The 23,797-nt window shown below is 38.3% G+C and overlaps 1 protein-coding gene across 2 annotated transcripts in view; it reads right to left on the bottom strand.

The window, feature by feature from the left end:
• ZNF385D (zinc finger protein 385D) overlaps positions 1-23,797 on the bottom strand; it is a 356,261-nt gene that overhangs the window by 154,261 nt on the left and 178,203 nt on the right. The gene's annotated exons all lie outside the window — the stretch shown is intronic.

The raw sequence follows: 23,797 nt of genomic DNA on the forward strand, positions 1-23,797 counted from the left end.
ATAGAGGCTGACCCCACGCCAGCCATCAATATTCTCTCCATTCAAGCCTGGCCCGAGTCCCCCCTGAATGCCAGGGATGTAGCTGCTGAATCAGGCACAGATCACACACTCTCACGTGTCCTTTCTTGGGTTTTGTCTGGATGGCCTGAGCACTATCCTAGTCCTGAGTTTCAGAGTTTCTGGTCTAAAAGGAACGAGTTGTCCACCTCTCAGGGTTGTCTGCTTTGGGGAAGCAGAGTTGTCATTCCCACCTCAATGAGGACTAGGGTCTTAAATTCCCTCCACGAGGGTCATCCTGGCATTGTACGAATGAAGGTTCTTGCATGCAGCCACTTGTGGTGGCCAGGTCTAGACAAAGACATAGAAGCTAAGGTGCATGCTTGCCACCTTTGTCAACGCTCACGCCCTGAAATGCCCCAAGCTCCTGTGCATAGATGAGAGGAAACACAGTCTCCATGGTCTAGGGTGCACATTGACTACGCTGGGCCCTTTCAGGGACAATTCTTCTTGGTCCTCGTTGACAGCCATTCATAATGGCTTGAGGTTGTACCTGTCTCTTCCACCACCACTGCAAAGACTATTTAGGTACTGAGGGGGATTTTTGCTGCACACGGGCTCCCAGACGTCATTGTGTCTGACAACGGCCCTCAATTCACTTCCTCCGAATTCCAAGCTTTCTTGCAGGCTAACATGATTCGTCATGCCACTTCTGCACCTTTCCACCCGTCCACCAACAGTATGGCTGAACGCATGGTTCGCATCACCAAGGACGCCTTGAAGAGGCTCACCTACGGGGACTGGCATCACAGGTTGGCTGACTTCCTCCTTTCTTATCGCACCACACCGTCCACTTCTATAGGGAGAAGCCCAGCTGAACTTCGTTGGGGGCGCAAATTGACTACCAAGCTTGACCGGTTGCATCCGAACAGACTGCCTCCTTTTGTCTCACACCCCAGGGCACCTAGGCAACTACTTGTGGGTGCCCCGGTTTGGACTCGTAATTACGGGCCTGGTCATACATGGGTCCCCGCATCTATATCCAGGGTCACAGGTCCTCTATCCTATAAGGTATCCCTGGACAACGGTCCTGTCCTGCGTCGGCACATTGACCAACTTCGCCCTAGACGGGACCTTCCCGCTGAGACTCCTGGGTCTTTTCCGGGGGGGAGGGGGAGCCCTTTGGGCAAAGGGAGGGGCATGGAATGATGCCCATTATCAATGGGGAAGCCACAATCAGCCCATCCCGAGATTCCGCAATTGCTCCCAACAGGAAGTCAGGGAGCCCAACTAGAACCCAGGCATCAATGCCTACTCCAGTCAGAGAGAATACCCGGGAGCATCCCAACAATCCATTCCCTGCAAGAGAGCTGGCACACACTCCTCCTAGTTGGCCTGACTTCAACCCTGTCCTTAGAAGGGGGCAAACACACAGGGAGGTGGTCGAGGAACCAAATCCCGACTACAACACCTCTGACTACACTCAGGGGACAACTGAGTTTTGGGACAGTACTGAAACCCACACAAGCCCGGACACAGAAGGGGATTCAGGGGATAGACAGCCTCCTGACAGGTCTTGGACGGACCTAGGAGATTCTACAGAAACACCCAACAGTGACAGTCACTTAGAAGGGCCAGAGAGCCTACAGCTAGGCGGGACAACCAGGTCATACACTGGAAGAAGCCCTGGCCTGACGAGCCCGGTGGGCAAGCAAGCAAGCCAGGCATTGGAGCACAGTCCTTGGGAGTCACCAAGGCATAACAAGGGGAACAGACACACATCACCCCTCAGTCAGGGGGTACCTGTCAGACACCCAGAGCTTAGGAGGTCACAGAGAGCAAGGAAATCTCCTAAGTACTTAGAGGATTACATAACACTATTGGCTAAACAGAGCCAGTAGAAGGGTAGAAACACTGAGGCAATGGAAACGGGAGAACTCCAAACATGGAGGGGAGCAGAGCATTGTACTAAGAGTGGGTTGTGTATTATTTGGCATTGGTCGTAATTTTAGCCCGGGGGAAAGGGGTGTTATGTCCTGAGCCTTGCAAGTGGGCTCGGGGCGTTGCAGGCAGTCCCGGGCAGGTGTAAGCTGCCCGGGACCAGACAGGCTATCACCAGTGCTTGTGCGCATGCGCAAGTGCTGGCGCGCGAAAAGTAACACATTGACCTGGGAAAGTCCTATAAAAGGAGGCTGCGAGTTGTGGGCTTTTGCCGCCATATTCCAATGTAAGCTGAAGAATAAAGGTTTCCTGAGAACTACAACTGCTTCTCATGTCTTACCATTTCGCGACGGACTCAACAATAACAATTGCTTGGTTCTTTATTCTAAGCACAGAACATTATTTTCTAGCTGAAAAACTGTTGTTAGTCAAGATTTTTTATTCTCTTTGTAAACAGAAATCTTTTCAAAGCTCTACTTGTGTAATTTTGAGATAAGTTAACAAGTAATTTGATATTTTCATATTTTCGCCTGTGAAGATTACACAGAATGAAATTAGATTAAAAGTTGTTCTTTCAATAAGAACAATGAACAAATTAGGCAGATGCATGTGGAAAGAAATTTCTTTTGAAGCAAGAGTTTTTCAGCTTTTATTGTACACTTTTTATAGTTTTAATCTAAGCATTTACAAAAATAATATATTACAAATCATTGTATGATTGTTAAACATTATTAAACTAATAATAATTTTGTAGTAAATGTACTGTATATAAACTATAAAATTATTCTGATACTTGAAAAATGTCCTTAGACATAGTATGGAATGGAATAGGGAATCACTATTTTAGACTAGCTCTATATTGCCACCATAATGGCTTGATGATTCTATAAATCACTGATAAGGAAATCTAAGTGTATATTGTATGTTTGTAGTTATGCATCTATCTGACTCAAGGAAGAGGTAGCAAACTACCTCTAGTAAAATGCAAAATATTTGTGCGGTGATTGTGCTTGGCAGTAACCATTCATAAAAGAATTGTAAGGTCTGACAAAGAAATGAGTGAGATAATTAAGATATATAATAAGTTAAATACTCTTAGTTTCTGTGAAATCATAGAAATAGATCTTAATACATTAGTATGTAATAATAATACTGCCATAAGACAAATCTTGTTTCTCTTCTCATTGACAAGTCTCTCCATAATTGCAGTATTTCTAATGAAGTAAGTGTCTAGCCATTATTAATGTATATAATTTGATAAAATTAAATATATAATTTTACTTTTTCCCCATGCCTTGGATTGAGATTGGACGATAAGCCTCCTTAATGATATTATAGATTACCAATAGCAATAACAGTTAAACTTATATATCACTTCACACTGCTTTATATCCCTCTCTAAGAGATTTACAGAGTCAATATATTGACCCCAACAATCTGGGTCCCTGGAAGGATGGAAGGCTGAGTCAATCTTGAGCCACTGAGGACCAAATGTCTAGCAGTCAGCAAAATTAGTTGAAAGTTTCTATTGTTTTTGATTTTATTTGCTACACTAGATCTGCAGGAAAAGTTATTTTAGATAGATAGATAGATAGATAGATAGATAGATAGATAGATAGATAGATAGATAGATAGATGAGAGGTAGGTAGGTAGGTAGGTAGGTAGGTAGGTAGGTAGGTAGGTAGGTAGATGGATGCAGTGGTGAGATTCAAATATGTGAACATCTAGTTCTTTGTGTGGATGCTGCTCCATAAGTTCATTCTGGGTCTGGGCAACAAAAAATTAGCCACCGATTCTGCCGAAATGGTGCGAAGTTGCTGAATCCCACCACTGGATGGATGGGGAGGGAGGGAGGGAGAAGGGAGAAAGAGAGGGGGGGGGAGAGAAACAATGTGTGGATGACTTTGAGAATTGAGGGAAAGAGAAGCTGCCTGGGAAACTATCAGAAAAGAGAGAAGGGAGCCCCCAGTGGCTTTACATCCAGAGGAAAAAAATAGGAAGAAGAAATCCTAATGAATCAAACAGTTAAATGTAACAGTAGGAAGCTTGTACTCTCAGACTTGCAAGATTCTGTTAATATAGCCTTACAATAAAATAAAATTAGTTCATTATCCACATGATAACAACTCAAAATGTAAGTCTGGGTATTTGAAATTACCCAGTAACCCTAAATTATGTGAGTTATTGTCTTTGTTGAAACTTATTCTGCAGACCCTAATAATATATGCTCTGAACCTCTGATGGGTGTATGTTCTAGAAATTATAGTTCCATTTTGATAATTTCTAATTTTAAACAACTCTCTAGTAGCCACCAATAATCAAAACAGAAACTATGCTAACACAGGAATATCCATATTATATAACATCTAATTGTGTAGAAGAGAAAATGACTTTTTGTTTAAAAATTTATTTGAAAGCATGTTCCTTAAAATTAGACAACTAGGAAAGAAGAATAAAATGAACAATATGAAGCCAAGCAAACTGATTCTGAGTCATATAACTTAGAATTAATAGTTTTAATTATTAATTAAATAATTAATTTATTTATTAATAAATAATAAATAAATTTATTTATTTATTTATTAATAAATTAATTAATAGTTTAATACATGTTCAAATTATTTGCCATATTTTAAAAGTAGCCTTTTTCAGCCTCTGTCTAAGATAATGAATTATGAATGATGGATTTTCTGTTCCAAAATATGTAGAGGACATCAGGCTAAGAAACTTTAGACTATTTGTTGATCTTTTTCTTTTTTTAACTTTTAACTTTATTTCTTTATATATCTTGTCTGCTGCACTTCAAAATAGTCTTTCCTTTATCCATCCTTTAGATATTTTCTATTTCATGTCACCTTACATCTTCAATACCATACTGTTCTTTTGCTATGGTCTATTGGATAACTATGCTGTGATTAGATAAGGCAACATTCTTTTGGTTTACTTTGTCATTGTCAGTTCTTAATGCCAATAGAATTCCTCTAAGATATTATTTGCTCTACAGAACATGGCAGGCACTTTATTCAATATATGCCTAGCCTTCAAGGATTTAGAATTCACAGATCCTTTCTTTTTTGTTATTTTTGTTATCTTGTTTTTTGTTATCTATTGTTATCTGCTGCACTTCAAGCAGGATAACTTCAAACACCATTCAGCATTCTCAATTATTACACTAGATTCTCTTTTAACTTACAATAATAACATTAATAGCAATTAAAAGAATTTTGTATAGAATTAATGATATAGGGTTTTTACTGCCAATGGCTTGTAAGTTTAAGATGCAATAGAATGGCAAACTTTTCTAAATGAGCTTGAAGAAATCAGTAAGATTCTCAAATAAGTATGATTCATTTCAAGGCTTCAAACATAGCAATGAAGTCAGTGATCTGACTTCAATTTAAAGCAGCAGTTCATTTTCTTCCTCCTACTAGCACCAAACATTAAAGCTATAATCTCATTATCTGATCAGCTCCTAAAATAATGTTTGAATCATATCTGGAATAATTTTCCTAAAATGCATAACTGAAATGTTCTCTAGAAATACTAATTTAGAAACTTCTATTATTTGCATTTCAAAGTAATAAAATGGAATGATCTTATGTGAGTGCCATCTTTTCTGAAATACAATAAACTTGCTTTCAATAACACTGCACAATTATTATTTTCCTCTCTCCAAGTTTCAAAATAATACACACACACATACACACAATGGAAATCCATGGGTGAACAAGAGATGGAAGCAGTAATTGAGCTTTAAGATGTGTAAAATTTGTATTAGTTATTTTTTGTGATATTAATAATGTAATAATGTCCTATATTTCTTTTTAAGTTGTTTATGATCATTAAAGATATGTCATATGAAAAACTAATGAAGCATTTAAGCCATTTTTTTAATACTATACAGAAAATATATAAACCAGTGTGATGTATGATTAAGGGGTTGGATTGGAACCTGGAGAACTAGCCTGAAAATCTTTTTTAGCCATGGAAGTTCAGTTTGATGCAGTTGCAGGACTATTGTTGTGAGAAAAGTAGAATACTGCCTTGAGCCCTTAGATCCCTAAAATGAAGCAATATAGATAACCGTCTTCCAGTTATCCTATAGAATATATTATGTCTCATGACAGCTCTGGTGTTCCATATCCCAGATATTTCAGATAGACTATATGCTAATATATACTGTTATAAACTGATAAATGTCTTTAATTATAAAAATATATACTTTAAAAACACTAATTATAAAACTTACAACACAGTTAGAATTGCTGCAAGGTAAATTATTGAACATAATGAACATACATTTAAATCTATGTATGTATTTTGAAGATGGGATGGAGAATATAATACTGAAGCATCTTTGGAATACAATCTAAAAGTGGGTAACTATCCTATTAATTGTTCATTATCAACATTAATTATACAGGTCATTTTTATGGAAGCTGTGATACATGCATGCTCCCAGGTTCGGCTTATGTCACTCATTCACACATTCACAACCCTGAAAAATAGTCAGACTCAAATCACTTTCACCTGAACATTGAGGTACAATTAGTTCTTTATAATACATGGAGACCGAGTGAATTTAACATATCAGCAAAATTTTATTTGTATATATATTTTCTCTTTCACACATGCACACACTCACAAGAGAAATTGCATCTTGGACCCCATACTTCACCAACTGTGCTCAACTGCAGCCATCCTGCTAAAATAATGAAATATTGATAGCCTGAGAATTGCCAATGACTTATAGAAATGTGATACATTCGTTGTTGTTTCAGCAGGCTGGAAAGATGGTGTAAAGTAGTCAAATAATATGAATTAAACAAATGTAAATAAAAGAATATTTCCATTCAACTAGCTATGTGACAGTCCTGGATAAAACTCCAAGGCAGCTTTCTCCAGTTCTTTTTATCAGAGGTCTCCCATGCATTAACACTGGTAATTATTTGGATTGTAATCCAATACTTCTGGAGAGTGCCAGTTTAGAAAAAGTTGGCCTAAGATACTACATACAATCTTTAGAAAAGGCTTATTCTATATTACAACTATACTTATAAGAGGGAATCCCTTCTGATATCAGGATCGAGGTGGTCCGAAATATGCTTTTTGAAAAGCAAGTGGACTGAAGAACTGAAGAAGCTTTTGGGATGAGAAGCAGAACATCTTTAAGGAAAAACAAAGTCTAGTTTTGTTTTGAAAAAGCACATTTGGGACAACCATGACCTGGATGACTGAAAATTTCCACAGAGACAGTATCAAGGTGGGTTTCTGAGATTTTTGGCTTTCTTACCCCAGAGCACAGCAATCAATATGTAACTGATCAATCTTTGGCATGCTCACCATTTGTATCTCTAACAAACACTTTAGTTGTTGAATGATTAGCTAGATCTGAAGCAAACAGCTCTAGTCTTTAATTACTTTGTGATTCTGTTTTTAAATGTTACATACTTTCTCAATGCACACATACACTCATATATAGAGCATATAGTTTGTACATCAACTTTATAGTTTGTTTATTAAAAAAATACAAATGCTTAAAATAAAATAACTATTTATAAATCCATTCTGTCCCTTCCTTGCATTAATCTCCCATTTCCTAAAACAATACATAAAATGTTATTATATAAGTTATCCTAAAATTGGTAGCACTTTTATCTTGGAGATGTCAGACTTGTCAAAGATTAGAATTGTGCAAGCCCTCTGACATACTATGGGTATGAAAGTTGGAATTTTAAGAAACCCGATAGGAAATACATTGATATCTTTTAATTTTGGTGTTCAAGGAGAGTATTAAGAATATGGTGGACATCTAAGTAAACAAATCATTTCAGAATTGTCACTCACATAAATGACCAAGCTCAAATGAGAAGGCCTGGCTCTCTAGAGAAGGCTCTAATGATGGGAAAGGTAAAAGAAACAGAAGAGGACACCGAAAAGCCTGCTGGATAGACTCAGTTTCAGTGGTGATTAGTGCAGATTGGAAGACCTGAGAGATTAGGTTAGGGATAGATCATAATGGAGTAAATCTATTTCTGTGATCTCTTAAAAGTAAAAAAAAAAAAATGACTTGATAGCATGTAATCAATCAATCACAATAGGCTTTCTATTTTATTGTACTGTATTGCTAAATGTACATTTTTCTATACATTTTACAATAAAATATGCTATTTTACTGTTCTTTTAAAAAGCAAAACAAATAAATACATTTGTAAATTGAAAAGTAACATAACTTTTATCTGCACATTAAACATATTTGCTTCCTAAGTAGGTTTTCTGAATTGTTCTGCACCTACCTTTTCCCTTAGTGATAATTTTTAGCCCTCGCATTGTCCATAGCAATAAAAACTAAGATATTGCAACTGGGCTTTAATATAACCATAGTTGCATGTAATTGCATGTCAGAAGCTTAACATTGCCAGGTTTTTATTTTCAATGTTTGGTTTTAACAGTTTTATTATTTTATTTTCAATGTTATGGTTTTAACAGTTTTATTATAGTGTTTGTGTTGTTTTATTATTGATATTGTTTTAATTCTTTCTTGGGAGTCCCCCGGACATATAAATGTTTTAAACGTGAAGTAATAATAATTTAACCATATTAAATTGTAAGGCCAAAGTAAGATTCTTCTTTCTAATAAAGCATGAATATTTTTGATTAGAAACAATGTATGTGTTGACAAGACACTATGACTTCCCATAATCCTTCCACATTCCAATTTTCATTAATTCACTCTTTCTGTCTAAGGCAATTAAGTCATTTGTTCAAGTGATTACTTTTGACTAATTGCTGCCTTTTAAGAACAGGTTAATAGCAGCCTCCATATTTAAACTGGAGATTCAAAGAGTGATGCTTATTATGCCATAGACTGTACAAAATAAAATAACCACTGATCTCTTCTAGCCCAGCTCCATTAAAACAAAAGCTGTAAATTTCAGCTGATTAATATATTACATAAAAGCTTTATTAAAATGTATTTTAAGCATTTTTATTCATCAAGAGTTGACAAATTTGAAGAGCACTTCATTTAATTAATTCTCCGGGAATGTTTTGCATGCAAAATGAGTGCCCACAGGACGTTGAGTATACAGAAAAAGACCAGTCAATCTTACTTCCCATTGTGCCATGGCTGCTACAGTATTTAGAAAGCAAATTAATCAGAAAATATATAAAAAATCCAGAGATTCTGAACCCATATGGGCCTTGTGGGGGAAACCAGATAGGAATGAAAACCAGATAAATTAATTCTGCTTTATTGTAAAGCTATATTGACAAAATCTGGCAAGTACAAAAATACATCTCTCTTCCCCTCCCCACATCTCCTTTAGAACTTAAGAAACTAGGGAGCATTCTCAGCTTTTTGCTCCTCTGCTATCAGATGTGGACTATATTGTTTCATATCTGACTATATTCTTGGAGCATCTCTTGGCCCTGTCTCCCAAGGTCTTTCCCACACACCATCACAACCTATAACAATAAAGGAAGTTTATGTAGTTATAAAAAGACTAAGGTGTAGATGATCTGCCAGTTTCTTATTATAAATATTCTGAGGATCAGCTTTTATAACTTTTACAACAAATGATGAAGATTACTGACCACTGAAATGAAGCCAATATAGCATTAATATCTAAAGAAGTCTAGAACCTGATTTGACAAACTTGAACAATGGGCCCTATCCAACAAAATGAGTTTCAGTATGGAAAAAAAGCAAAGTCTTACATTTAGACAAGAAAAACCAAAGGTACAAATACAGATTGGGTGCGATCTGGCTTAAAAACAGTAACTGTGAGAGGGACCTTGGAGTCCTAGTGGATGATCACTTGACTATGAGCCAGCAGTGTACAGCAGCAACCAAAAAAGCTAATACAATCCTGGGTTGTATAAACAGAGGCATAGAATCAAGATTATGTGAAGTATTAGTACTGCTTTATAAAAGCCTAATCAGACCACACCTGGAATACTGTAGCCAATTTTGATCACCATATCACAAAAAACATGTTGAGAGCTTGGAAAAAAATCAAAGAAGAGCAACCAAGATGATTAAAGGCCTGGAAAATAAAACGTACAAAGAATGGCTGCAGGACTTGGGTTTGGCTAGTCAAAAGAAGAAATAGGGGAGACATGATAGCAGTGTTCCAGTATCTGAGGGGCTTCCCCAAAGCAGAGGGAGCCAGATTGTTCACCAAAGCACCAAAGGGAAGGATGAGAAACAATGGTTGGAAACTGATCAAATTAAGAAGAAACTTCCTGACAATGAGGACAATCAACTAGTGGATCAGCTTACCCCCAGAAATTGTGGGCACTCCATCACTGGAGATTTTTAAGAAGACTGGACATTCACCTGTCTGAGATGGTATAGGTTCTGCTTGAGCAGGGGGCTGGACTAGAAGACCTCCAAGATCCCTTCTATTCTGTTCTGTTCTATTCTATTCTAAATAAATTAAGTTATTATTTTATTGATATTTTAAAAAGAAGCTAGTATTTCTGGTATTTTAATAGCTTTCAATTTTATTATGGTTCATTATACAGCCAGATATTTATTTGGATTTGGCATTTTTATTAATCCATCAAGTTCTACTCAAGGACCTGGAATTGGTAATTTGATGGTTTCAAAGGTATCATTGCAGAATATAAACTGTTCTGAGTAAATTGCCTTTTGTGATTGACAGAAGGTGATTTTGTCAATGTTGTTTAATGAAGTTCAAGCTGCTCCAATTGTTCTGGGATTGCACCCAAGGCACCTATCATTATTAATACTATCTTTGCTTTCTTTTGTCATAGTAATCCTATTTCTATACATAGGTCTTTGTATTTTGTTCCTTTTCCAATTCTTTGTTTTCTGCTTTGTTGTTTTCAGGTACTACCAAATTAGTATCCAGACTTTTTTGTCTTTCTTATTGACGATTGTTAAGTTTGGGATGTTATGGGGCAGATGCTTATCTGTTAGAATTCTGCAGTACCAGAAAACTTTAATTTCTTCATTTTCTATTTCTTTATTTTATGGTCTACCAGTTCTTGCTTGCAAGTAAATAATATTTCTTGAAGATTTTCCAATGTATTATTTTTGCTACTTTGTCATGTCATTGTTTGTAGTCAATCTGTGTGATCTTGCAGCAGCTAACAAGGTGGTCCAATGTTTCTTCAGCAGAGGTGACATTTGCAGAGGTGACATTTGCTGTCTATTGCTGTCTTCTTAATTCTGGTTTGGTACGCAATCAAAATTAGTCTCTTGATCCCTTTCTTCAACTTTCCTCTTCTTAGCCATTACCAGCTCTTGTCATTTTCTGCTTTGACTACTATTTATGTATTGGTCATTTAATACTATTTTATCAGGTCTCTTTTCTATTCTTTATTTTTTCTTTCTTGTAAGCCAGTTAGGCCTTCAGTTCTCATTAAGCTTCCTGGCTTACCAGTTTACTAGCTTCAGTGTATCTTCTTCATTGTTGTTTGAGTATTTTTTTTTCAATGCCCTTTTGTTCTTCTTCAACTGTCTGATGTACTTACAATATTCCATATCCACCTATTTTCCTTGGTAAGTAGATTCTGTCAACATTGCTGTGTGGATGAAGGCATGATTCATTGTCATTATTTTTCTGGTCTTCCCATCCAGGGCTTTTATCTGCTTCTGTCCAGTATACTACTCCAGATATATATTTAATGACTGGACTTGCCCAGGTATTAATTGCCTTGATAGCATTTGCTCCACTGAGTTTGCACTTTAAGATCTTCTTCACTCTCTTGATATTTCTAATCTTTTTCTTAACTTGAGTGTTGTTGATGCTGTCAACTTGAAGGATGCCCAACATTTGTAGCAATCCAGACTTTTGATATTATTTCATATGGCATCTTGATTCCTTCAGTTTTCACTATTTCACTATTTCCTTATTTGAGGGTGAGGCTGGTATATTTGTCCAATCCAAAGTTCATTGCAATATTTTGGCTGTATATATGGACAGTGTTGAACAATTCTATTTCAGATGATGTTTTTCTATACAGCTTCAGATCATCCATGTAAAGGATGTGGGATAGCCTAGCAGATGTTTTTGATGTGGGATAGCCATGACTTGATAGCCATGACCAATACTGAGTTATTCAGTATTGTTGACAGAGGAATCAGTGCAATGATAAACATCTTGTTAATAGAATGTGATGGATCTATTCATGACGTATTCGCACAAGACTTTATGGGATAAGTGAAAGTTTTGCATTGGAAAACATTAACTGAAAATATATATCAATTTAATATGTGAATTCTAACTGCTATCTATATGAAAATATTTGCACATTGAATATCTGACTTTGGAAATAAATAAAGTGAAAAGTTAGCAAACGTGAAACATATGTTCTCTTTCCCATCTCTAATTAATATAGATGCACATACATATGTTTCAATGATATGACTTTTAGAAAAAAAGTCTAATGATTTACTTTTATAAAAAGAGATCAGTTCAGTTGTACAATTTTTTTTAAAAAAACTTTCTCTCAAAAAATTAGTTACACTATTATTGAACCCATGGACTTAAAACGTCTTTAGGGTGTTCACAGAGCTATTACAGCTTCAGTGACTGAGTTGTTAACATTTCTTTCAAAATATGACTTCAGGGGATACATGCACTCTACAATTAAGTACATAGCACCTACAAATGTTCTGCTAACCAGATTGCTAATTAGCATGCTGTTTTTTATAATGCTTCATAAAACTCTACTTAATGCAATCAGATGAGAAAAAATCATTAAAAGTTACTTCAATTTGCTGCTATGCAAGGTATCTCATGGCTTACATTATCCCTACAGCCATTTTATTATGATTATTGCTCACCCCATGATTTTCATTTGATATTGATTTGAGGACCCTGAGGGCAAACACAATCTCCTCAGTAGCTTTGTGCAGTGCTTCCTGAAGTTTTTACTTCATTACCCAAAATTACTTATCAGAGGATTCTTTTTACCCAGGATAAGTAAAACACATTAAATAAATTTAAATGCCCTGTTGTTATGGAGTAGTTGTTTGATATGTCATTACCAAAAGGGGGGGGAACCCTTTACCCAATTTGGGGTAATTTAACTGGGTTTGGGAAGCACTGAGCTAGTCCAAACAACTTACTCCCATGGTAGCGAACCTATGGCACAAGTGCCAGAGGTAGCATGCAGAGCCCTCTCTGTGGCCACGTGTGCCATCGCCCCAGTCCTAGGCCTTCAATCCATCCATGAGCATCCTGCATCAATACCCACACAAGGTAAAGTTGCCGCGCCTGCCCCTGCCTCCCCAAGCATTTTTTTACTAACCTGCCTTTCAGCTGCATTCCATTTCTCTGTTTGCTTCTCAGCCTTCGCCGCGTGTTTGTGGGACTATTGGTAAAAAAAAAAAAGTTCCATCAGACTTTCTAACTTCTCGCAAAATCTCAAGAAGTCTGATGGAACTTTTTTTTTTATCCATAGTTCCACAAACACATGGCGAAGGCTGGGAAGTGAATGGAGAAATGAATGCAGCTGAAAGATAGGTTAGTAAAAAAAATGCTTGGGGGAGGTGAGGGCATCTGGGTGGGGGCAGGCGCAGCAACCTTACCCTGCATGGTGGCGGGAGGGTGGGCGCATGCCCTTCCCATGCCAGGCCAACCCCTGCAGCCCCGGGGTGGACGTGCTGGGCAGTGGTGGACAGGGTGTTGAGGTGGGGGCCAGCAGGCCGACCAAAGCTTCAGGTGGAATGCTGGAGGCTTGGGGAGGGAGGGCACTGAAGTGAGTGGTTGGGCCATTGGCAAGAGCAATGTGTCTGAGTGGAAAGCGGCCTCAGAACAAATGGGGCAGGTAAGGAAAGAAATCCTCACTCCCCCAGAAATTGTCTTTCTTTCCTTACCTGACTTCCAGCTCCATACAGTTTCTCCTTCACAATTCGCCACCACTGCGGCGTGCAAGGAAACAAAGCACGTTTTTTTTTTGGGGGGGGGAAGGTTAATCAATCAATTCCAACTTCTTGTGAAAGATTGCAAAGTTGGAATTGATTGACTTTCCCCCCATAAAAACTTCCTTTGTTTCCTTGCATGCAGCAGTGGCGGCAGATTTCAAAGGAGCAATGGCACAGTGCTGGAAGTCAGGTAGGGAAAGAAAGGCTATTTCTGGGGTGAGTGAGGATTTTTTCCTTACCTGCCCCACTTGTTCTGAGGCTGCTTTCTGCTCAGACACATTGCTCTTGCCAATGGCCTGACTGCCCACTTCAGCGCCCTCCTTCCTCTAGCCTCTGGTGCTCCACCTGCTGCTTTGGTGATTGTGTAGGCAGAGCTACAAAGTTTTTTTTTTGACAGAGAAGCTATAGCTGAATGGGCAGGTGAGGGGGAAACCTGCTCACTTATTCCACGGCAGCTTTTGACCAAGCCGAGGTGGCAAACAGTCAGTCTCTGTTTGCCTCCGGCCATGGCCAATTGCCACCTCACGCATCTCACCCAATGCCACTGCTATGAGGTTGCGGAACAAGGTGGGCGGAGGTAAGGAACCAATATACTGGTTTCTTACTGCCACCTGGCTTGTTCTGCAGCCTCATGGCCGCAGCACTGGGCAGTTGGTGGGAAACAGCAAGTTTCAGCATGATGTAGCTGTTTGCCTCTGGCTGCGGCCATTTGCCACCTCCCGCATCACACCCAATGCCGCTGCAATGAGGCAGCAAATGGCCGCGGCCAGAGGCAAAAAGCCACATCATGGCCATTTGCCGCCTCCTGCCCAGTGCCGTTGCCATGAGACCGTGGAACAAGCTGGGTGGCAGTAAGAAACTGGTATACCAGTTTGTTGCATGGCCTCATGGCAGCTGCATTGGGTGCGACTTGTGAGGGGACCAATGGCATCAGGCAGAAGCCACCCCAGCCCCTGCCTCACTTTGCCTTGCCCTGTGGCAATGGCACCCTGCCCTGCCCCCTGCCTCGTCTTGCCTCACCCTGCAGGATGAGCTCCTGCCCACCATCCCACCCACCAGAGACCCCATGGATTTCCCCCAACCCTGCTTGGTCCCTACAGGCATCCCTCCCCATGAGCAACATCGAGGTTGCCATGCCCAACCTGGCCATGCCTACTAATCTGCCATGACCACCGCAGCCACACCCACCCAATGGGCCATATTCACCCAATGGGCCATGCCCACCCGGCACCCGATGATACATAAGTGGATTTTGGGTTACAGTTTGGGCACTTGGTCTCTAAAAAGTTCACCATCACTGACTTACTCTCTGTTTTCAGACTCTATTAAAATAACACAAAACATCTATTCTCTAATTCCTGGGTGGCAGAAAATTCACTGAGTTTTATCAGCAGATCTCTGGATGATTTGCAGTAAAATAGCAGTGTTTCTGACTATTGTCTAATAATATGAATAGTTTTTTCCCTCATATTTAATAACTGAAAGAAAAAGTTTTAGAGAAAGCAAGAAATAGATTTTAAAATTTTGTGATATTGGGTTTAGTATTAATCACAAATTCCTGGACTCAGAATATGTTCAAAAATATCTTATGGCTAAACCACCTCTGATCAAAACTGGTAAATATTAAAATTAAATAACAAATAACCAAGTAGATCCCACAATGGGATCACCTGCTGTCACAGCACTAAAAGCAAACTCAGCAAAAACCAGTAAAGTGATAAAGAAACATAAAAATTCAGGAATTGTTCTGATAAGGAGCTTGATAAGCTAGAAATCAAAACAGACCTTACAGTCAAGGATGTTCCAATTGCTTTGTCATACCCAGGTTGTCGCCTAAATATTAAAAGTTTCAAGCTCTAAATTGAGCACAATTGGCCCTCATCACCTCTGGTTTCCTTAGCAGATTAGTTCAGAATAATGTATTGTCTTACTATGTCTTAAAGTTTATGAACACTTGTATTTGTCTTCTGATGTTTTATCTTCAGATGATGGCATCAAGGAATAGATGAAAAAAGCTCTTGGTTCGCATCAGGGTTTCCAGGACCAAGCCTGGGCTAGGGCCTAGAAGTAATGTGTCTGGCTTTTGAAGTTGACTCTTAATATAAGGGCATGATGTTACTCCCCTCTTTACAATTCCCTTCTCTGCCAGAGAAGATAATCTTCATCATATAATAATGGTGGAAGTTGGCACTCAACATAGAGATGTAATCATCTATTACACCCTAAGTTGATGTATCCTTCATGACATACCAAGTCTCAGAGGTAGTGCAATTTCTCTCTATGTCAGTAGAAATTCAGGATATAAGGTATCTTGTGCTACTGTTTTCCCCATAAGGGAACTACTTGAAGAGTGTGGGAAGCGAGTAAATGAGAGGACTAATAGAGAGAAGAGTCAAGGAATAACATAGATCCATAAAATACTGAGTGGAGTGAATGTTGGGAGAATGCTTGGCTTGTACTCCATAGAACAGCTTTGACACATAATGGTGAATGGATTGAGGAATCTGGTGATGCATTTTCTGCGATGACTTTAAAAGAAGTAAATGTTGGCTAGACTGCCATTTACAAGCAGCCGAGGATGCTGATTTCTTGGCTCCTTTAAATTGTTCTTTCAAAATACCCAGTACTGCCTGCCTTTTATGAACATAATTTAAAATGGTCCCACAGTTAGAAAATATAGTGGATAAAATCAGTAGTTAGTTAAAAAAAAAAAATGCAGCCAGCTGAGCCTGAGGCAAGGATGGTGGGCTCTGTTTTTGGTACTCCGTAGAAAATGTCTGGGAAGTATTGCATTTAGCTTTTAGGATTCCTCCTACCTCACCAGAGGAAAATACATGATAATATAAACTACTTTTAGAAGATGTTTTAATAATTGTATAAGTTATATAATAATCTTTTACATATTATTTCTTTGATTTTATTTTTAACTATTCAAATGATCAGAACAAAATTTTTCAGTTAATTATACCTTATGCTTCTTGTTGAAATGGCAAAATTGCAAAATTAGATATTTCTATAAATTATGTATTTGATTTATACATGTATGCGAATTAATTCCTGTATATACATTTACTTGTAAGTCGCACAATTCTACATAAACTCTTTTTAAAAGGACATGAACACTTTTGAGAAACATCAAAAAGTATGTCCTTATCAAATTGTCCTGTTAAGTCAAATCTGACCTACAGCTTATCTTTCCTTAGGCTGATAATGTTCCAGTTGATATGACATGTCCCTAAAGGTTTGTCAAACAGGGAGGAACATGTAGAAATGCTCTAGCCTTTTTTTGGCAAAATATGTGTTTACTGAACACTATTAGCTAATTCAGGCATAGAAATGGGTAGTAAATGGAACTCAGTATAGTCTAGCATGTCAGGAAACTACATTAGAAAACAAAGATCACATTGCCAAGCAAAATCTCATTATTGCTACCATTGTAAGAAGTCTGTACCTTTATTCCATCAGAGATCAAATTTCAAAAAGCAAAATTCGTAAACAACAGTATGATACATTTAAGCAGATTTTTTTAAATTTAGGTTGCTTTATTGTTTTGCTTTACTGTATACTGTCCTGAAATCAAAATGACATGTGGTAGACTATATAAATATTTCAACAGAATAAACAAAGCATTTGGAACACAGGTTACTGAGTAATATTAGTCATTTTTTCTCAGCAAGGATTCTAGGAAAACTTTACTGCTTAGAATAAAATTATATGTTAATGGAAACATGAAACAGACATTGAAATGGGATTTCCAGGGATCTAATAATGACACAGCACAGTATACATTTATTGGGTATAAACCCAAGTCTCAACATGATTATCATGAAAAGAAAAAGTAGGTTACAGTGTAAAAATGCCATTGGTATTTATGGCATCTTACTTTCTTGTGTTTACGTGCTGTTTGCCATAGCATGTGAGATTTAATGCTGCTATTCAGAAACCATATTAGAATTGAACTAATAAGATTCTGAATCCATGATCAAACTGTTTTGTAGAATAAAGTGAATGTGCTTGTACAGTTACACATAGATTTGCACAATTAAACTTGAACGCTTGATGATTTGTGTTTATGTGAGTCTTTCAAGAATTACAAATCATAATTTATTATTTGCCTTAAAGTTGTTTATCCTAATTAAGTCTAAGGGAACTGCATGATAAAAGATTATAAAAAATGACTTTGGGGAGGTGCTCTATAGTTGAATAATGAAATGATTAATAGGTCTATTTATTTTGATCCATTGGAAAAGAAAAAAAGAACAAAAGTTGTATTTAACAGTCTATCTCTATCTATAGCTACCTGTCTCTGTGCCCAGCTTCTCGAGCACATAATCGGCCCATTAGTTGTATTAATCTGCAACATGCTAAGTTGATTCACATCCGGCAGCCTGTTGGTGGAACTGGTGGTTATGCCCAAATCCTCCATTACTTTTCTAGCGTGCGTGTGAGCGCCTGGGGGACAGCTCCAAAATGAGAGAGGGGGGGAGAGATAGAGGGCAGAGACAGCTTGACAGCCGTCCCCCAGGCATTCGCACGCATGCTAGAAAAGTAATTCTTAAAGAATATGTGTGTGTGTGTGTGTGTGTGTGTGTGTGTGTGTGTGTTTTCTGAGGTTTTCGTGGGTGTTTGTATGTAGGTCTTTGGTTATTCGGGTTTTCTCCCGCGTACAATTGGAAGTGTCTTGGCGACGTTTCGACGAAGTCCCATTCGTCATCTTCAGGGTGGTGTTTTCGGCTTCGTGCTTCTAGGAGCAATGAAGTCGAAAACACAGCTTGAAGATGATGAATGGGACTTCATTGAAATGTCGCCAAGACACTTCCAATTTTATGCAGGAGAAAATACGAATAACCAAATATATATTTATATTCGTAGATTTTCACGGGTACAGGTATGCAGGTCTTGGCGTATTCAGGTTTTTTCCCATGTAAGATTGAAAGTATCTTGGCGACGTTTCGATGAGGTCCCACTCGTCATCTTCAGGCTGGGGTCTTCAGCTTTGTGCTTGTGCGAGCAAAGTGTGATCAGAGCTGCCGTCTCTCTATAAATATTGGTGGTGGTGTGTGGAGTGCTGGCTTAGTTGCTGTAGGTGGGTTGGTTGGCTGTGTTGGAGTTATTGTTTGCGGATTGTTCAGCTGTTTCATAACATCCTGAGTAGCTGAGGTGCTGGCTGTGTGCCCATTAGTCTTTTGTGTTGTAACGACCTGGGTAATGGGCTGTGTGGTAACATCCTGAGATCTAGTGTAGTAATATCCTGAGTTCTGTGTTGCAACATCCTGGGTGGTAGGCTGTGTTGTAACATCCTGAGCTTTAGCGTTGTAACCTCTTGAGTTCTGTGATGTGATGTCTGGAGCAGAAGGCTGTGATGTAACATACTGAGCTTTGGTTTGGCTCCGAGTTTGCGGTCTAGCTCTGTGTTCATGGCGTGTGTCCGTTTGCTTTGTGTGGGGGTCGGAGGGAGGTGCAGCAGCTGGTGATGTCACTGTGGTTTGGCTTCTGGATGGTGGTTGCATTTTGTCTGAGGGATGGTTTTGGGCTTGGGTTTGGGTCTGGTGAGGGTGAATGGTGGTGGTGTACTGTGTTGTTCTGGGTCCGGAGTCAGTTTTCGTGCTAGGACTCATTTGTTGATTAGGGCTAGTTTCCAGATGTCTGGACAACTTCCTCACACATCTCAACAGCCTACACCCCAAAACACAATTCACGATGGAAATGGAACAACCAACTCCCCTTTCTGGATGTCCTAATCTACAAAAAACCCAATGGCTCCCTAGGACACACCATCTACCAGAAAAAAACACACACCAACCACTACTTAAACGCACAATCCCATCACCATCCTGCCAAGACCCTCATCTCCAGAACCAAACACTTAGCCGACAAAGACCACCTGAAAATTGAATTACACACTCTCATAAACGTATTAATCTCCAATGGATTCCAAAGAAATACAATTACCAACCTAATCCAAAGGGAAACACCCCCCAAGAACCGAGACATAGAACAGTACAATGACATCGCCCTCCTCCCCTACATCAAAGGCACCACAGATAAAATCAGCAAAATTCTCCACAAACACAATATCAAGACAGTCTTCGGCACCGACCAAAAAATAGCCAACATCTTAAGAAACCCCAAAGACATGATCCAGCTAGAAAACCAAGGAGTCTATGAAATACCATGCAAAATCCGCCCAGCCACATACATTGGACAAACTAATAGGAGAATAAATGCACGCATCGCAGAACACAAGAATGCAGTCAGAAAAGAAGAAAAAACTTCCTCCCTCTTCTAGCACCTTAAAGCTACAGAACATGAAATTGATTTTGAAGGAACCAAACTAATCTCCAAAACTGAACACCACACCAAGAGAATAATTATGGAAGCCATCAAAATAGAGAAACACCCCCACAACATGAATAAACGTGACGATACCTCCCACCTACCAGACATCTGGAAACTAGCCCTAATCAACAAACGAGTCCTAGCTACGAAAACTGACTCCAGACCCAGAACAATACAGTACGCCACCACCATTCACCCTCACCAGACCCAAACCCAAGCCCAAACCCATCCCTCAGACGAAATGCAACCACCATCCAGAAGCCAAACCACGATGACATCACCAGCTGCTGCACCTCCCTCCGACCCCCACACAAAGCAAATGGATACACGCCATGAACACAGAGCTAGACCGCAAACTCGGAGCCAAACCAAAGCCCGGTATGTTACATCACAGCCTTCTGCTCTGGACATCACATCACAGAACTCAGGAGGTTACAACACTAAAGCTCAGGATGTTACAACACAGCCTACCACTCAAGATGTTGCAAAACAGAACTCAGGATATCACTACACTAGATCTCAGGATGTTACCACACAGCCCATTACCCAGGTCGTTACAACACAAAAGACTAATGGGCACACAGCCAGCACCTCAGCTACTCAGGATGTTATGAAACAGCCAAATAATCCACAAACAATAACTCCAACACAGCCAACCAATCCTCCCACAGCAACTAAGCCAGCACTCCACACACCCCCACCAATATTTATAGAGAGACAGCAGCTCCAATCACACTTTGCTTGCACAAGCACGAAGCCGAAGACCCCAGCCTGAAGATGACGAGAGGGACCTCGTCGAAATGTTGCAAAGATACTCTCAATCTTACATGGGAAAAGACCCGAATACGCCAAGACCTGCATACCTGTATCTATGAAAATCTATGAAAACATATATATATTCTAGCTTTCTTCAAGATAGCAAGTATAAAATAGCAGGTTAATAATAGAAAATTAGTTTCTAGAGTGATTAAAAGAGACTAGACTAGAAATCAAGCAATTGTGATTTCTAGTCCTGCCTCAGGCATTAAACCAATTGGGTGACTTTGGATTTGACTAGCAACCATTTCCAAAAATCTTGCCAAGAAAACTGCAGAGATTAGTCCAGAGAGTTGTCAGGAGTAAAGACTGAGTTAAGAAACAAAAAAAGTTAATAGTTAATATTAGAAAAGCAAAGTGGCAAAGAGTCAGGACAAGCTTTCTTAAAATGTGAAACTCAGAAAATATGATTTGAGAATTACAATTAAAAATTTGCTTTTATGATTTATGAGTATATGGGTAGACTCGGATCACAGCACTAGAATGGAAAGATGGCCATATCATTTACTTTTCTCCAAGGTTTTATACCTTGGGCTGTGTATTTTCCTGAGATGTCTTCCCTTTTGTAGCATATAGAAATAATTTAATATGAAATTTCTATCTTTCATATGTTCAGCTGATGCAGAGGAGGAAGAATGGTAATTATTTTGTAATGTCTCCATGATATAAGAAAAATATATGCAATAAATTGTGGAAAAATGGAAAAAGTAGAAATATCCAAAATGATGTCTTGATGTCTTAGTTTTCTACATTTTGTTTTCCAACTCTATAAACTACTGCAATATATATTTTCCATTTTATTGTTGCTATTAACATTAAACATGCGTTAGAATGAGCATGAACTAGATAGTATGGAAATAGCATCACCAAAAATTCAGTTCTATTTTTAATGCCATTTTTAAATTAGTGGCTCACAGGATGTCAATTTTATACTGTTATTGTACCTACTGTCTGCTCTGTTTTTTTTCATTTTACCATGCATAATATCAACAGTCTATGACTCAAAGCTTGGATATTTTTTTAAAAGAGGGAATACTACATATAGTTATGATAATCATACAGGTAGTTCTTAACTTATAACCATTTGTTTAATCACTGTTCGAAGTTACAAAAGCACTGAAAAAAAGTGATTTCTGATCAGTTTTCACATTTATGACCACTGCAATATCCCTTCAAAATCACGTGATCAAAACTTGGGTGTTCAGCAACCGGCATATATTACAATGGTTGCAGCATTCCAAGATCCCTGAATTTTCTCCTGCAACCTTCTTAGGGAGCTCCTGACAATCAAAGTCAAGGGGCGGAAGCCAGATTTGCTTAACAACTGAATGATTCACTTAAAATCTTCAAAGGTTTGCTTAAAAATGCTTTACAACTTTACAACCATGGAAAAAAGGTTGTAAAATGGACATGACTTACTTAACAACTTTTTTTGCTTAGCAATAGAAATATTGGGCTCAATTGTAGTCATAAGTAGAGGACTACCTGTATCTCAAAAAGTATAAAGCTTAAACCTAGCCTTGCAAATTTAAACTCAACAAATGTAACAATTCTGGCTTTTTTTTTCTTCTCAATATAAATTAATTTGTTACCCAGACAGTAGGAAAAAAACAGAAGGAGAGTATTTATAAGCTTTTAAAAGTTAAAATAATGTCAAAATTGCATTCGTTAACTATACAAATATTTACATAGTTAATTGTGCTTCTTAATTAAACTCAAATAGAAGAAAGCAGACAATGGGTGTTCATGAAATGAATGTAAGAGCTGTCCAAATTATTTTTTCACAATATGAAAACAGTTATATGGAACATATGTGTTTTGCAATTACACAGCTTTGTTTTATTTCTGTGCTTCTTTCCTTAGCAGGATCCATCTGGTAAGATATGGAACAACCAGTTAAAAAGATAATACTATTGATGAATATTCATAAACAAGGTCCAGCTGAGTTTAGCAGAGTTAATCCTAACTGTGTGTGAAATTGCAGTTTAATGTTGTAAATTCAATTACTTCAGTAACATTTCATCCTAAATAAATATGAATATAATTGTAACTTAAGTTTCCAGGTGCTTAAGACATTCTGGATCCTTAAGATAGTGTGCTGCTATGTGTCTGTGTGTCTTTTATAATATCTATGCTACAATATAGATTCTTTTCTACCAACTGTATTGCAGTCAGAGAATCATAAAAACTTCACCAGCTCCTCAGAACAACTCCAGTATCTGTGGTCAAACAGCCCTTCAGAATTTCAATAGACACCAGCACTGTAGTACAAACTGAGTGTAATTTGGCAGAATAATGTTTCCAAGTGCTGACTTTCTTGATATATAGGTAGTCCTCATTCACCAACCATTTAGAGTTCAATAGTGATAAAAAAATAATGACCTTGCAACCAATTCTTGTATTTAAAGCATGACAAGTCTGTAAAGCAAAGCAAAGTAAAATCATGACATTTCACTTAGAAACTGCTCCACTCACCCTCCAGATTACTGGTCTCAATTATGGTCACTAAAATAGGACTACTTGTAACAAAATAAATAAATGGAAATTCCATTTGTTAGAAGTACAGTATATACCTACATAAGAAAAAATCCTGCAAGCCGAATTCCATTTCCAAATATTTATTTATTTATGAGACTTATATACCGCTTTAAGTGCAAGCACTCTCTAAGCGGTGTACATCAGTAAGCAATGTATATATATATTTACATTGCCCCCAACAATCTGGGTCCTCATTTTACCTACCCCGGAAGGATGGAAGGCTGAGTCAACCTTGAGCCGGTGAGATTTGAACCGCTGACCTG

This window comes from Crotalus tigris, unplaced genomic scaffold (assembly GCF_016545835.1).
Source record: "Crotalus tigris isolate CLP2741 ecotype Arizona unplaced genomic scaffold, ASM1654583v1 scf7180000024370.6872682, whole genome shotgun sequence".
Classification (NCBI taxonomy): domain Eukaryota; kingdom Metazoa; phylum Chordata; class Lepidosauria; order Squamata; family Viperidae; genus Crotalus; species Crotalus tigris.